The 13,544-nt window shown below is 33.3% G+C and overlaps 1 long non-coding RNA gene across 1 annotated transcript; it reads left to right on the plus strand.

Moving 5' to 3' along the window:
- The first annotated feature begins 298 nt into the window (after positions 1-298).
- LOC109582474 (uncharacterized) lies at positions 299-6,797 on the plus strand. Its single transcript, XR_002185108.1, has 15 exons — positions 299-528; positions 595-920; positions 966-2,059; positions 2,233-2,385; positions 2,436-2,939; positions 2,992-4,004; positions 4,051-4,239; positions 4,297-4,378; positions 4,441-4,495; positions 4,551-4,594; positions 4,647-4,712; positions 4,763-5,247; positions 5,491-5,607; positions 5,953-6,666; positions 6,717-6,797. It is a non-coding gene; the product is annotated as an uncharacterized LOC109582474 (long non-coding RNA).
- Positions 6,798-13,544: the final 6,747 nt, after the last annotated feature.

Consider the following 13,544-nt stretch of genomic DNA (forward strand, 5'->3'; position numbering starts at 1 on the left):
CTTTCTTCTGGAGTGCAAAGTCTTGTTCAATTATATTTTGGCCTGATGTGCTCCTTTTGCTTTACTTGATTTTTAAATAATAAAAACATGATTATTGAAATATTTCATGAGATGCAAATGATATTCACAAAGCTTCATGTCATGAAACATGGCTGCTCCCTTTATGTTGACCGAAAGAACCTTTTCAGAACCTTCCAGAGTACCTAGTCTCGAAAATTGATACAGACTTTTAGAAAAACCCGTTTTGCAACTATAACAAGTTCCAAGTTTCTAGCATAAATAATAGAGAAATTATAAGAGTGGGTCAGTTGTCAAACTCAACTGAAACTGACTATACTTTTCTTCTTTTCTCAACTATAAAGTATAATTTAAAGTACCTGAAGTGACTGATCAGACTGACTTAACATTTAACGTTGGAATTAAAAACAAAAGCTCATGTTCTACTCAATTCCCATTGCTTACTTAATTTCTGTTTCATTGTGTAGTTTGTACTAGAACTAACTGATGAGACAGTTCTTACCATTTCAGGTATGTTTTAAAATGACAATTTATGTACTTCTTCCATTTGTTTCATTTTCCTCTGAGTCAGTGTAGATTATACCTGGTTTGACGGAATGCTTAAAGTAATTTAAGGTTGCTTTTAAGAATGTTTTGTTTTCCTCTCACTTCACATATCTTTCTTCTGCCAGTTTCATATCTTGAATACACCTTAAGGTTACTTTTAAATCCGTGTACTATTAATTGCAAATTTTGCGTTTGGGTTAAAAATTGCAATTATTATTATGCGCAATTATTGATAGTGAGTTTATGATGATATAACTAGTAGTAATAATTACTTAATCGCAATCTTTAATAACAGGAAAATTTACCTTAAGCTAAAATTGTAAAATTTAGCACCTGCAATTAAACGTCACTCTAAGGTACCTGATGCGACTAATCGTTTCATCATTTGGGCTTTGTTTTAGATTGATGTTGAATGTACTTTCGATTTCTCATTGCTACTGTTATTCAGTTTTATGGTAGAATTTATGATAGGAGTGAGTTATAAGACAATTATTATTTGACACTGGGTCTTACATGATGCGAAAAGTACCACTAATTTTTTATCATTTGTTTCTTCATTTCTCAGTTTTATACTTTGGTGTATACCAGGAGCGACTGATCACACAGTTGTTAATGTTTGACGTTTGTTTTTAAACAATTTCCTGTACTACTAACTTCTTACTATATATCCATTTCTTAGTTTCAGAGTAAGGTGTATCCAGAAGTGACAGATCAAATTGTGTTCTGATCATTTATGGTTGGTTTTAAAATATTTCTTGTACTTTGTGACTTATATTTGTTTCTTTTGCTTATAAATTTCATGTAGTTTTAGTTCATACCTGGGTTGATTTAGTTTTATTCTCTTAGGTTGTTCTTTAAATATTTTTTAAGTTCCACTTCACTCATGTTTCTTATTTCCCCATTTTCATTTGAGGTGTATACATAAAGTAACTCATCAGACTGGGTGGGTTTTCATCATTTATGTCCATTTTAATATAAGTCTTAATTTACTTTTGACTTATCTTTACTTGTTTCTTCTTTGAATTCATGGTACCCTTTATACTAGGAGTCTCAGACAAAATTAATTTCATAATAGTTCTAGAAATTATGTTTAATGCTAGACTTACTTTTTTCTGTTTCTTCATTTCTCAGTTTCATATGTTGTATACTATGAGTGACTGTTTACACCGAGTTCCTATCATTTGAAATTTGTCTTACAAAGATGCTTGCTCTCATTTTGGATCTGTTGCTTCTATTTATTGTAAATACCAGGAGTCAGTTATTCGACCGAGTTCTAGTCATTAGATGTTCCACTTACCTCTCAATCTTTTTCTTCACTCAGTTTCAAGCTATAGTTTGTACCAGGAGTAACTGATGAGATCTAATTTGTATTAATTTTGTCATTTTAAGATTTGTTACTGAAATGTTTAATGTTCCACTCATTATTTGCTTTTTTAGGTCTTTAGCATGGTTTAGACCAGGAATGAGTGATCTGATTGAGTTTTTATCATCTGGTGTAAGTTTTAACAGTTTTGTTTATACAGACTTCTTTTTGTTTCTGAACATCTCAGTTTCACAGTCTAGTTTGTACTAGTAATGCCTGACATGACTGCATTCTCATATTTTGCAGTTCATTACTTACATGTTTTATGTACTACTTATAATACTCTATTTGCTTCTACCTTATAGTTTCATGGTACAGTTTATACCATGAGTGACTGATCAGACCGAGTTTTTGCCATTTGAGTTAGGTCTTAAAAATGATACTCTATGTACTGCTGACTCATAGTATAGTTGAAAATACGATAAGTGACAGATCAGACTGAGTGCTCATTATTTCAAGTCGGTTTTGAAATGATTTTTTACTTCTTAATATTCATTTCTTTTCTCAGTTTTATGATGTAGTTTATACCAGGAGTGACTTTTCAGACCAAGTTCTTATCATTGATGTGGGTTTTAAAATCTTATTATAATTGACAAAAGGTACGTTATGGCGAATAGGAAAATTACTCTGATAGCCTAAGAAATCTAACTTCCAGAGCTTAATTTATTATAAAATTAGTTTAGAGTATGCAATGCAAACAGTAACTGTCACATTTAGAAACAAATCTAACAGCACTCACAGGTTGATATTTTTTATTATAAAATTCGCCACAAGGTACCATTTGTCAATTATGGTCACAAATGATGCTTTACTTACTGCTCACTACTTCTTTTCTAAGTTTCATTTTATAGTTTATTGCTAGAGATTGATCACACTGCATTGTCATTAAGTGATTTTGGCTTTTAAATGATGTAACATGTACACTGACCTTGCACTATTTGTTTCCTTTCAATTACATAGTATCTTCAAAATACCTAAAGTGACTTATGCGACAGAGTTCTTATCATCTGAGGTTGGTTTTTAAAATGATTTGTCACGTTTTAGTACTAACTTCTTTCGGTTAGTTTTCCCCCCGGTTCATACCTTAGCACTACCGGAGTGATCATACAGTCCTTATCAATTTTGATTAATTTGTGACGTTCCACGCATTACTAATTTCTCAGTACTTTACTCTTTTTTCCTCACTTTCACAGCATAGTTTTTACCAGAATTGACTGATCAGACAGAGTTATTATTACTGAAAGTTGCAAAATAATGTGTTATGAACTACTACTCACCCATTTCTTTTCTCAATTTTAAAGTATAATTCAAATTACCAGTAATAACAGATGAGACTAAGTTCTTATCATTTCAGTTTCGAATTTAAATTAGAGTATAGTTTAAAATTTTGATGAAAAAATTTTGTAAATATTGCATTTTTTCACGATCAATTAAAATCTGTGAAAATTGATTCAATACCATTCAAGATGGCCAATAAGTTGAAAGACAACAAAAAGTAAAGCCACGAAATTGATTTTTAAACAGATCCACAAAATTTTTGGGCCAGGAGAATTTTCTACACTATTGTAGCTCATGTTCTACATTCTCAAATTGGTTTTTTGTTCACTGTGTGTGTAGTTTAAACTAGGACTGACCATCTGGGTTCTTATCACTTGAAGTAGGTTTTAAGATGATTTCCTGTACTTTTTTTTCTCTTCGTTGCTTCTTTCGACAGAGTCATGCTGTAGTTCTTTTAAAAACCTTAAGTGACAAAATTCTTCAAGTCATTTTAGATTTTTTCCATAAAATTCTTCATTTTCCTAATAATTCTTTCATTTGGGCTTTGTTCTATGCTTTGTGTACTTATACCATAATTTAGAGATCAGACAGTTCTTGTCATTCAACGTTGGCTTTTAAATTGTTTCATGTACTACTAATTTGTCACTATTTGTTTTTCTCCTCAATTCATAGCATAGTTAATACAAGGACTGATCAAACTCAGTTTTTATCATTTGAAGTTTTAAAATGATGTTTCATGAATAACTAACTTCTTTCACTTGTTTCTTTATTTCTGTTTTATAGTATGTTTACACCTGAAGTGAGTAATCAAACTTTATTGTAAAATAATATTCCATGTACTTTAGACTTCTAGCTATTTGTTTCTTTCTACTTTTAAGTTTCATAATGTACTTTATACCTGAACGGACTGAGTTTCATCATTGGCAGTTGTTTTTTAAAAGTAATGTTCCATGTCTCTCCATTTGTCTTTTTCCATTTTCATAGTGTCTTGTATATCTAAAGTAACTCAACACACTGGGTTTTTATCATTTGAAGTTAGTTTCAATATGATGCTTCGTGTAATTCTTAGTTTTGACTTATTTGTTTCTTAGGTAGAGTTTATACCAAGAGTCATGAATCATTTGTTTCTTAGGTAGAGTTTATACCAAGAGTCATGAATCAAACTTATTTGAGGTCAGTTTTTGAAACGATGTTTAGTGTTTGACTTACTTTTTATCTGTTTCTTCTGTTTTCAGTTTCATAACATGTATGCTGTAAGTGGCTGGTTAGACTTAATTCTTATGATTTGAGGTTGGTTTTATGATGTGTTATATGCTACTCATTTTTGATCTGTTGCTTCTCATAGTATACACCACAAGTAACTGATTGGACAGAGTTAAATTCTTTGTGGTAAGTGATTGAAATGTTTTGTTTTGCTTCTCACTATTTCTTGTTTTCTCAGTTTTATAGTATAGTTTATACCTGGAGTGATTCATAACATACAATTCGTTATAATTTTATATTAGAGGTTGTTTATTGAAATGTTTCATGTTCTACTTATCACTAATTCTTTCTTAGGTTTATAGTATGGTTCAACTTGGAGACTAATCTGACTGAATTCTTATTATGTGATGTTACTTCTTAAGGATACTCCATTTTCACTGACTTTTAACTATTTTTTTCTCAATTTCATAGTATAGTATGTACCAGTCCTGACTGACATGACTACATGTTCATATTATGTGGTTGTCTTAAATTGATGTCTCATGTACCACTTACATGTATTTAATTCATCATTTCACAGTTTCTTGGTACAGTTGATTGCGGTCTAACAATAATGTTTTACGTACTACTGGCTTTTTTCAATGTTTCTTCTTTCTCAGTTGCATAGCATCAATTACAGTTTCAGAAGAAACTGATCAGACTAAATTCTTATTATTTGACTTTGGTGTTGCAATGATGTTTATGAACTACTGACTTTTCACTCTGCTTCTTGTTTTCTCAGTTTCATACCATAGGTTATACCAAAAGTGACTAAACAGACTGAGTTCTTATCATTTGAGGTAGGTTTTAACATGATAATTTATGTATTCTGACATACCTGATGTAACTCATCATTCTATCATTTGGGCTTTGTTCTATAATGTCATGTACCTTCGACTTCCCACTATTTCTTACAATTAAGTTTAAAGATTGTATTTATGTATATCATCAGTCAGTCCGTGTTCGAATCATTTGACAAACTTTTTAAAATGTTTTTGGTACCACAAAATTTCCACTATTTGTTTTCTTTCTCACTATTATAGTACCAGGAGTAACTGATCCGTCTGAGTTCTGATCATTTGCAATTAGTTTTAAAAATTAATGATGTGTCAACTTAAATTCTCATTTTCATTTGTTTCACAGTATGATGTGCACCAAAAGTGAGCGATCTTACATTTAAGTTGTTTTTAAATGTTTTATGCATTTTGACTTCTATTTGTTTCTAAATTTTATGATGTAGTTTCTACCTCAAGTGACTGGGTTTAATAATTTGAGGCTTTTTCCACGTTTCATGTTTCATTCCACATTTTCATAGTTTGTTGGCAGATTTTTTATCATTTGAAGTTTGTTATGATGCTTAATGTACTTTAGACTTTTTTCACCAATTGTTTTTTTTTTCAAATACATGACAGTTTATGTAAAGAGAAACTAATTAACCTCGTTTGAGGCTGAATTTTGAGATGACTTTAAGTGTTTGACACACTTTTCATCTGTTGTTTTTCTAGTTTCATGTTGTGGTATATACCATGAGTGACTGATGACACTGTTCCTGTCATTTGAGGCTGCTTTTATAATGACGTTAATATACAACTCACTTTTGATTTGTTGCTCCTTTCATAGTATTCTTCATTTTCAAGATAATTTATTCATTGAGTTTTAACTAAAATAACCTAAGGAAATGAATCAGAACATTGTTGCAATGATGAGTACCACGCCCAATGGACCTTGTGCGTTGAACCTTCTAATTAACGCGCATCTCTCAACTGGAGTAAGATGGTGGATCTTTTGGTGAACAGGCAGGCTGAACATTTTCCTTTTCTATCAAGTCACCATTATCTTAGGAACCACTTTTATTTCTTTTTGTTTCATGACACTATTTCTCCTGTATGCTCTTTGGTTGTTGTTTAGGCTTTTTAAGCAGTTTTTATAGGCCTAATAACACGATGTCCAGAAATCTACAGTGCTGTACGGACCAGACTTAAAAAATAATGATATTCATAGTTCAATTAATTATTGTAATTATACTGATTATCAATAATTAAGTGTTGTCACAGTAACAAACAATGGCGCATTAATGTAAACAAAATAAAACTCCTGGATTCTACAAGGAGTTTCATGAAAATGAAAAAATAGTGGATGATGTAGGATTTGTGACAAGTAATGGTGTTCAAGATAGTGTTTATGAGGTGGAGAGGTTGGTTGAGAAAAGAATTAAGGAGGTAGGTACTTTGTAGGCTAGTATATTGTTAGTGATTGTACTGTCATACAGGGTCATACATGGTACTTGGTTCTGTGGAAGGGATACTCTAAAGAAGAATCATTATCGGTACCATCTTATTATGTCTCTTGCTATAAGATACACTGAACTGAGAACTGGGACCGGTCAACAGTTTTCTTGTTTTATTTGTAGGTTATATCATGAACCAGAACCAAGCTTCGGAGTACTATTAGATGACATAAGTAGCCTAAGATCAGATTTGCAGAATAGTCTAAATTCTGGTCATTTAAACTATCCATCACTTTTCATTGTCACTTATTCAATTTTTTTTGTAAGATATGGTACGGTCTGTTAAATCTAAACCAGGCAAGCTCTATTACAGGAGTGATTTCTCAATGACATTTTGAGAATGATTTTTTTAGTCATTATAACAAACATAGTGAAGGCTGCTAAGTTTTTTTTCCGATCTACATGTACAGCCATGTTGTCTTGCATATAAAGTCATTCAATTCTGACAAGTCATATAGTAACAGAAGTTTCACTGAGACCCTGACAGTTGGCTTAGTGAAACATTATACAGAGTGAACTGAATAACTTTTATGTTAGTATGATACACGAGATAACTGTGTGTGTGGATGTGTGTACTAATAGTTATAAAAAACTGAACTTATCACAGTGAAGACAGTATTTGTCTTGCTCTGTCGATCTATCTTCATCGGCTAGCATGCAAGGTAAAGCCAATTTCCTTCCCTTTTCTATTATGCCTTCTTTCCAGTAAGTTAAATCATGCTTGTTGTACTTTCACTTCTTTCTCTTGCTGTCATGTAGCTCTCTCTATTCGATGTCAGATGATGTCTCTGGGGGCATCACAGTGGTTACTGGAGAAGTAATGCTTTCTAGCTGTGTTGTTATTCTTCTCCTACAATGAAAATGAAAGGTTCCCTGATAAAAATGGTGGTATGACTACCTTGACTGGCAATTTTTTTTGTGCCCTTGAGGTGTCTCATCGAAGAAGGTACATGAAAGGCCAATACATGCATGTATGGCATCACATTGGACTTGCTGTAGCCATTGTATGGGAAGGTGATAAAGTCCCTAATCCACTGTATTGCCTATTGCATAAATTTATTGTATTAATTATTTTTATTGATGCTAGTTAATTTACTTTCCCTTGCACTTCATGTATTTCTTCCTCAGTTAGATTGGGTGTGCCAATGAGCTGATAGATATCTTTGAAATCCTGTAACGCAAATGTAACAATTGGAATTGTAATATACAAACAACCCAGTGTTTCATTAGTTTTCTTCCCAATTGCTCATTAAAAATTTCTGTAAACTTTGCTGGTAATTTATGCAGCAATTTCTTCCTGTCAATGCTGTGTAGTGATGTCTACTGCAGTTCATCTCTTTTACACTTGGAAGACCATATTTGTGCATAACACTATGCCACAACTATTAATTTTTTAACTCAGGCAGTTCCAATAAAATTACTTGGTTTATGAATCCAACCGACTCCAATTTTTGGAAAATTAAAATTAATTTAAATTTTCTAATGCGCATGCGCAGTACCACGTGATGGGTGTGGCTAGATTCAAAATGGCGCTAAATGTATTTGTTACTGTTAAAAGAGCAAGCTTCTCTATCTTAACCTTCCACCGTATGTCAAATCTCTGTGGCATCTCGTTAGAGCAGCCATTCATGTTAATTAAGCCTACACTCACAGAAGTTGCTAGAGTATCTTGATAGTTTGTTTTAAAAAGGTGTGGTTGACTAACAATTATTAAAGTTAATTAATGAGTAGTTAATTAATTTTATTGTTTATATTTTAATTTATTCCGACCGGCCTGCTCTATTTTAGAGAAAAAAATTCCGTAAAACAAGTAATTTAGTTTGAATTGCCTGAAGTGAAAATTACAAGAGATGTAATTGACTGTTACTAAATCTATATATCATGTGCTACATTTTGCAGCAATATCTCTTGAATCTTGTGCTTTTACAATCCAAATTAGATCTTGGATCAAGATATATGTGATTCTCAACATTAGGTGTGACTCATCAATTACCACCTACATGTATAATAGATCGTACATAATACTTTGATTGGCAAACCTGTCATATTAATTAATGGTTGATGGAGAACACCGAAAGACTGAATTAGCACAAGACACAAGTGAAGCAAGGGATTGAGCCTGGTTTATCTCATATTTTTCTGGTAGAACACTGATGTCAAATCTGTTGTGTTATCTTGTATAGCCAGTTATTGTAATTAATCATCTCACCTCATATCCTTTTTCATTGTACAATATCAGCAGGCATAATTAGCATTGGCTGCAATTAGTCGCAAAAGTAGTAGTAAAAACTGAGGTGTAGGTTACTAATAAATCACTACAATTATTCTAACCTTATAATCTCCAAAAAAATAATTAAATGCTGTACGACTTGCCTTCAACAGTTATTTGATTATTTGTGATTGTATCATTAATTTCTTTTAGGACTGGAGAAAACACTTTTTAATGTTTCATACTTTTCCTCTCCCCAAATCACAGCTAAGGTATGTGTACCTATTATTGTTTTAAAATTACTTTCATCATGTTTCATTACCTATGGTGGAAGAAGACTTGGGATCTAGCAAAGGGAATGAAAATGACAGCAGGATGAACAATGCTGATCTGTAAAAAGGAGCTCCATCACCAGATATCTTCAATTCAATTAGAGACTCCAACTCTTGACCAGCATGTATTAGTAAACAGCGTAATGACCGTTGAAGTTAATCTGTGAAAAACACGTACCATCTATTTTGAAGGGGTTTAATATTGACTCTTGATAAAAGGGTTTTTCTGAGACAATTTACCTTGTATGAGTGAGGAAGAGATTTATCTAACATAGAGAGCTCGTGGTAAAAGTCATCAGATACTCCATATGACTTCAAAAAGTACAGGATTTCATGTGTTGCATTATCTTCTGCCCTGTAAGTGGAGACATAGACAATGATGAGGGTGATAATTTCAGAGAAAGAAGAGGCAGACAATATCAAGACAAGTGAATTCTGTGAAGAGGTGGAGCTTTGTGAAAGAGGCGAAGATGTACATGCATCAGATGAAGAGACAGTTAATGGATAATCAAAAGTGATTGTTTCGCTCTGAGGCAGTCTTTTTGAAAGGAAATAGACTTCAAATTCAGATGATAGGAGTCGCCAAACTTAAATGTTTCTCGTGTTGACTCTCTCAATGATGCTAGTTTCCTTTGCTGTTGCCGTTTCAGGGGCGGATCCAGGATTTTGCAAATGGGAGGATTGAGAGAAAAAATGGCGCGCGAAACGTGCCAAAATTTTGGCCACATCCCCTTTTTGGCACTATTTTGTGGTTAAAATTACGTGAAAATCAACTTTTCTACCATTTTTGGAGCTCATTCTTTATTAATTATATTCATTAAACACAGTAATGTTGCTATATAAACTAGATAGTTAGCACTTTAACCACTGTTGCAACAATAAAAACATGAAAAATTTTTTGAGTTAGAATGTTTTGGGGGGGTTGCAACCCCACAAACCCCCCTAGATCCACCCCTGCGTTTATACACCTCAACAATTCACCTTCAATTGTTAGTAGCTGGGTTACTTTGCTACAGTCTTTCAAACTCTTTATCTTTCTCTTGTAATGCATTTCTATATGTACATATGTAATTATGATAACACTACACGTACATGATTACCTCAGAATTTCAAAGGACTCATGTTATCAACAATATCCTCTGCATTTACTTTTATCAGGGCTGATTTACTTAGCAATATCTTTCTATTTGAATTTTTTCTTACATTCATTGTGAGTTGTGCTCCTTCTATATTTAAGAGAACCAACAAGGAGTCTGAAATTTGAACTCCTGTGATGTTGCAGTTCAGCTGACTGACAGACAATAGATGTGGAAGTGCTGCTTTTCTTAACTGCATACCACTTATACTGCAACTGCGATAATACAGCTGTAATGATTGACAGCGCAGAAAAGTGCACCACTCTGATGCGGTAATACCAGAAAGGTTTTACTAATAATATGAATAATAAAAACAGCCTATTAAAGCCTGAAAGTTCTATTGTTAAGGCCAGAGTGAAACTAAGAATATATTTTTATGAATAGCAGAGATGTTTCTAAATAAAATTAAAAATTATTCATATGGTACATGCATAAATGTAAAATGGCTTCAGTTAAGTGTCCATCGAAGTGGTTTTTTCTACACTTCCATCTTCATGAATTGAGTAACCTAAGACAGAAATAGTTAAGTTAAATAATAAATATTGTGGTCCCAGTAATATCAAATCTGTCGTGCCATTTCTGGACATACCCTTTGGCAATTCCCGTTTTGGTACATTTTCCTTCCAGGAGACAGGGCACTTGCTCCGCCATTAATATGAAGACAAAAGTGTATTCACCTGAGTCCTTTGACTAATGTCTTTCATCAGAGCTAGTCTCAGTCCTTCAGGACAAGGTACGGTGGAATTACTCACTCAGTTGTCACATTGCAGCTGGACTGTGGATGATTATGACCATCTTTTTACTTCAAGAAACTATAGAATTGGTCTTCATTTACATCTAAGAATCACTCCGAGGATCATATAGGTCCTGTAATGGCTGAGCATCAAGTCACTAGCTGTTAATAGTGATGTCTAGTATGAAGTAGAATGCTACCATCATGACTTGATTTTTAATGTTAATATAAATGTCATATTATAACAGTTGTCTTTGTTCACGGCCAAATAGTTTTAAATTATCATGTATGCATTATGTATATAGTCTTTATAATAAAATATCTGTAAATGCATGAGGTGTCATGTCTACAAATGTGATGCAGTGATAAAAACAATAATAACTGTAGCAACAATGCCAATTATGTTTTTCATAAGTATGAATATTAAGTAAAACTTTCAAGGGAGGATACAAATGGAGACAAGCCACAAACGAGTCCTAAATGTGATAATTCCTCCCTGAGGGTACTGGATAGCAACACAGACTTTACATGACATGAAATGCTCCTACAGTACAACCAGTGAATTTACAGATGAAGAATGCGAGCCAGAGAGTTCTTGCACCCCTCCACTATCCATAAATGAGCCGTTTTATAGTTTTAAGATAAGAAAAGATGGTCATATCATCCGCACTCCAGCTGCAACATGACAACTGAGTGAGTAATTCCCACTGTACCTTGTCCTGATGGACTGAGACAAACTCTGATGATAGACGTCAGCATAGGACTGAGGTGAATACACTTCTGTCTTCATAGCAATGGAGGAGCAAACGCCATGGCTCCTGGAAGCAAAATTTACCAAAACGGGAATTGCTAAAGGGTTAAAATAGGCCTATAAAACTGCTTAAAAAACCAAAACAACAAAAGAGCTTAGAAGAGAAATAAAAAGAGTGTAAAGAAACAAAAAGAGAGCCCAAAGTGGCTCCTAAAGTAAGGATGACGTGTTAAAAGAGAAAAATGTCAGCCGCCCGTTGACTAAGTCAGTTGAGTGTGCATGTTAATTAGAACATTTGATACACAAGGTCCATTCTGGGAAAGATGCATGCATTGCAATGGAAAATAGTATTTGAAAAGGCTTGAATTTGTTTCACTAGAGAAGACATTGGACTAAAGTCATCCTGGTCTTAAAAAATCAAACTACCCATTTTTATCACAAAAAATAGTTAAATTTGTAGAAAACATGAGTAATGGCCTTTTATGGCTACTCATTGATCTAAGCAGATGTTTAATTGAAAGAACTACCATTATTTGCCTTTTTTCTATGTGACAATATTTTAGTACGGCCTTAAATGACGAAAATATTTCAATCCAAAACTTTTAAGCAACCAAAATTTGTGACCTAAGTCATCAAAGTAATATTAAGGTAGAGCTGATAAGTAGGCATCATCTTGCAGCTCTGCCGTTGCTCTATCCACTGGTGCTTTCAGTTCTTCAATTTGTAGATTCGTAACTGAGTTTTAAAACAAAATGTTCCACTATGTGACAAAAGTAGCCATTTTATGTCTTTGTTCATTATCTATAAATTTGTCGTTGCTTGCATCTCCAGTACTATCCGTATAATAATAATGTCGGGAAACAGCCAGGTGAAGAAGCTCATATTTCAAGAAGTATAAATGGTACTATAGCGGCCTTGAGGTATATGCAAGAGAAGCTAAGCATTAATACTATAAAAATTTTCGGATACTATGAAAAGACAAAAATATCCACATGAATTTTGTTGAATCGAATAATTTTTGGACAAAAAAGGTAAATTACGGTAGATGGTAAATACAGAAAAATTTATCAGTAAATAACACAAGACACTTAAAACATTCCCTGTCTCTGCTACATATTAATTGATGACTTTCAGACAACTGAGTTTTAATCTCCCTCAGGCTGCTATGATATCTCATGATGTTGCATCACTTTTTGCAGCTGAAACTGCAGTTAAGAGTAGATTCACAGCTTGCATTATCATTGCTTACCTTTAATTATAGTCGGTTTCAGGTGAGTTTGGCTGCTGACCTGCCCTAATAGCTTTTATATATTTTATGTTAGCAGCTTGACACATGGCATAGTTGTAAAAGGGGTTAATCCAAAAATCTGTAAAAGTTTATGAGCCTCTTGGTACTCTGAAAGGTTCTCAAAAGGTTCTTCCGGTCAACATAAAAGGAGCCAACATGAAAGGGAGCCAACATGATGTTCCTTGACATGTAGTCCTTGTATCTCGTTATATTTGTCAATAATCATTTTTATTATTCCAAAATCAAATAAAGCAAAAGGAACACTCCAGGTCAAGATGTAATTGAATTAGAAGACTTTTCACTCCAGAAAGAAGTCTCATTTAGTCTCCTGTGCTTCTCTAAGTGAGGGGTCCACAATGAC

The sequence above is a fragment of the Amphimedon queenslandica genome, unplaced genomic scaffold (genome assembly GCF_000090795.2).
Source record: "Amphimedon queenslandica unplaced genomic scaffold, v1.1 AMPQUscaffold_13381, whole genome shotgun sequence".
In the NCBI taxonomy this organism is placed as follows: domain Eukaryota; kingdom Metazoa; phylum Porifera; class Demospongiae; order Haplosclerida; family Niphatidae; genus Amphimedon; species Amphimedon queenslandica.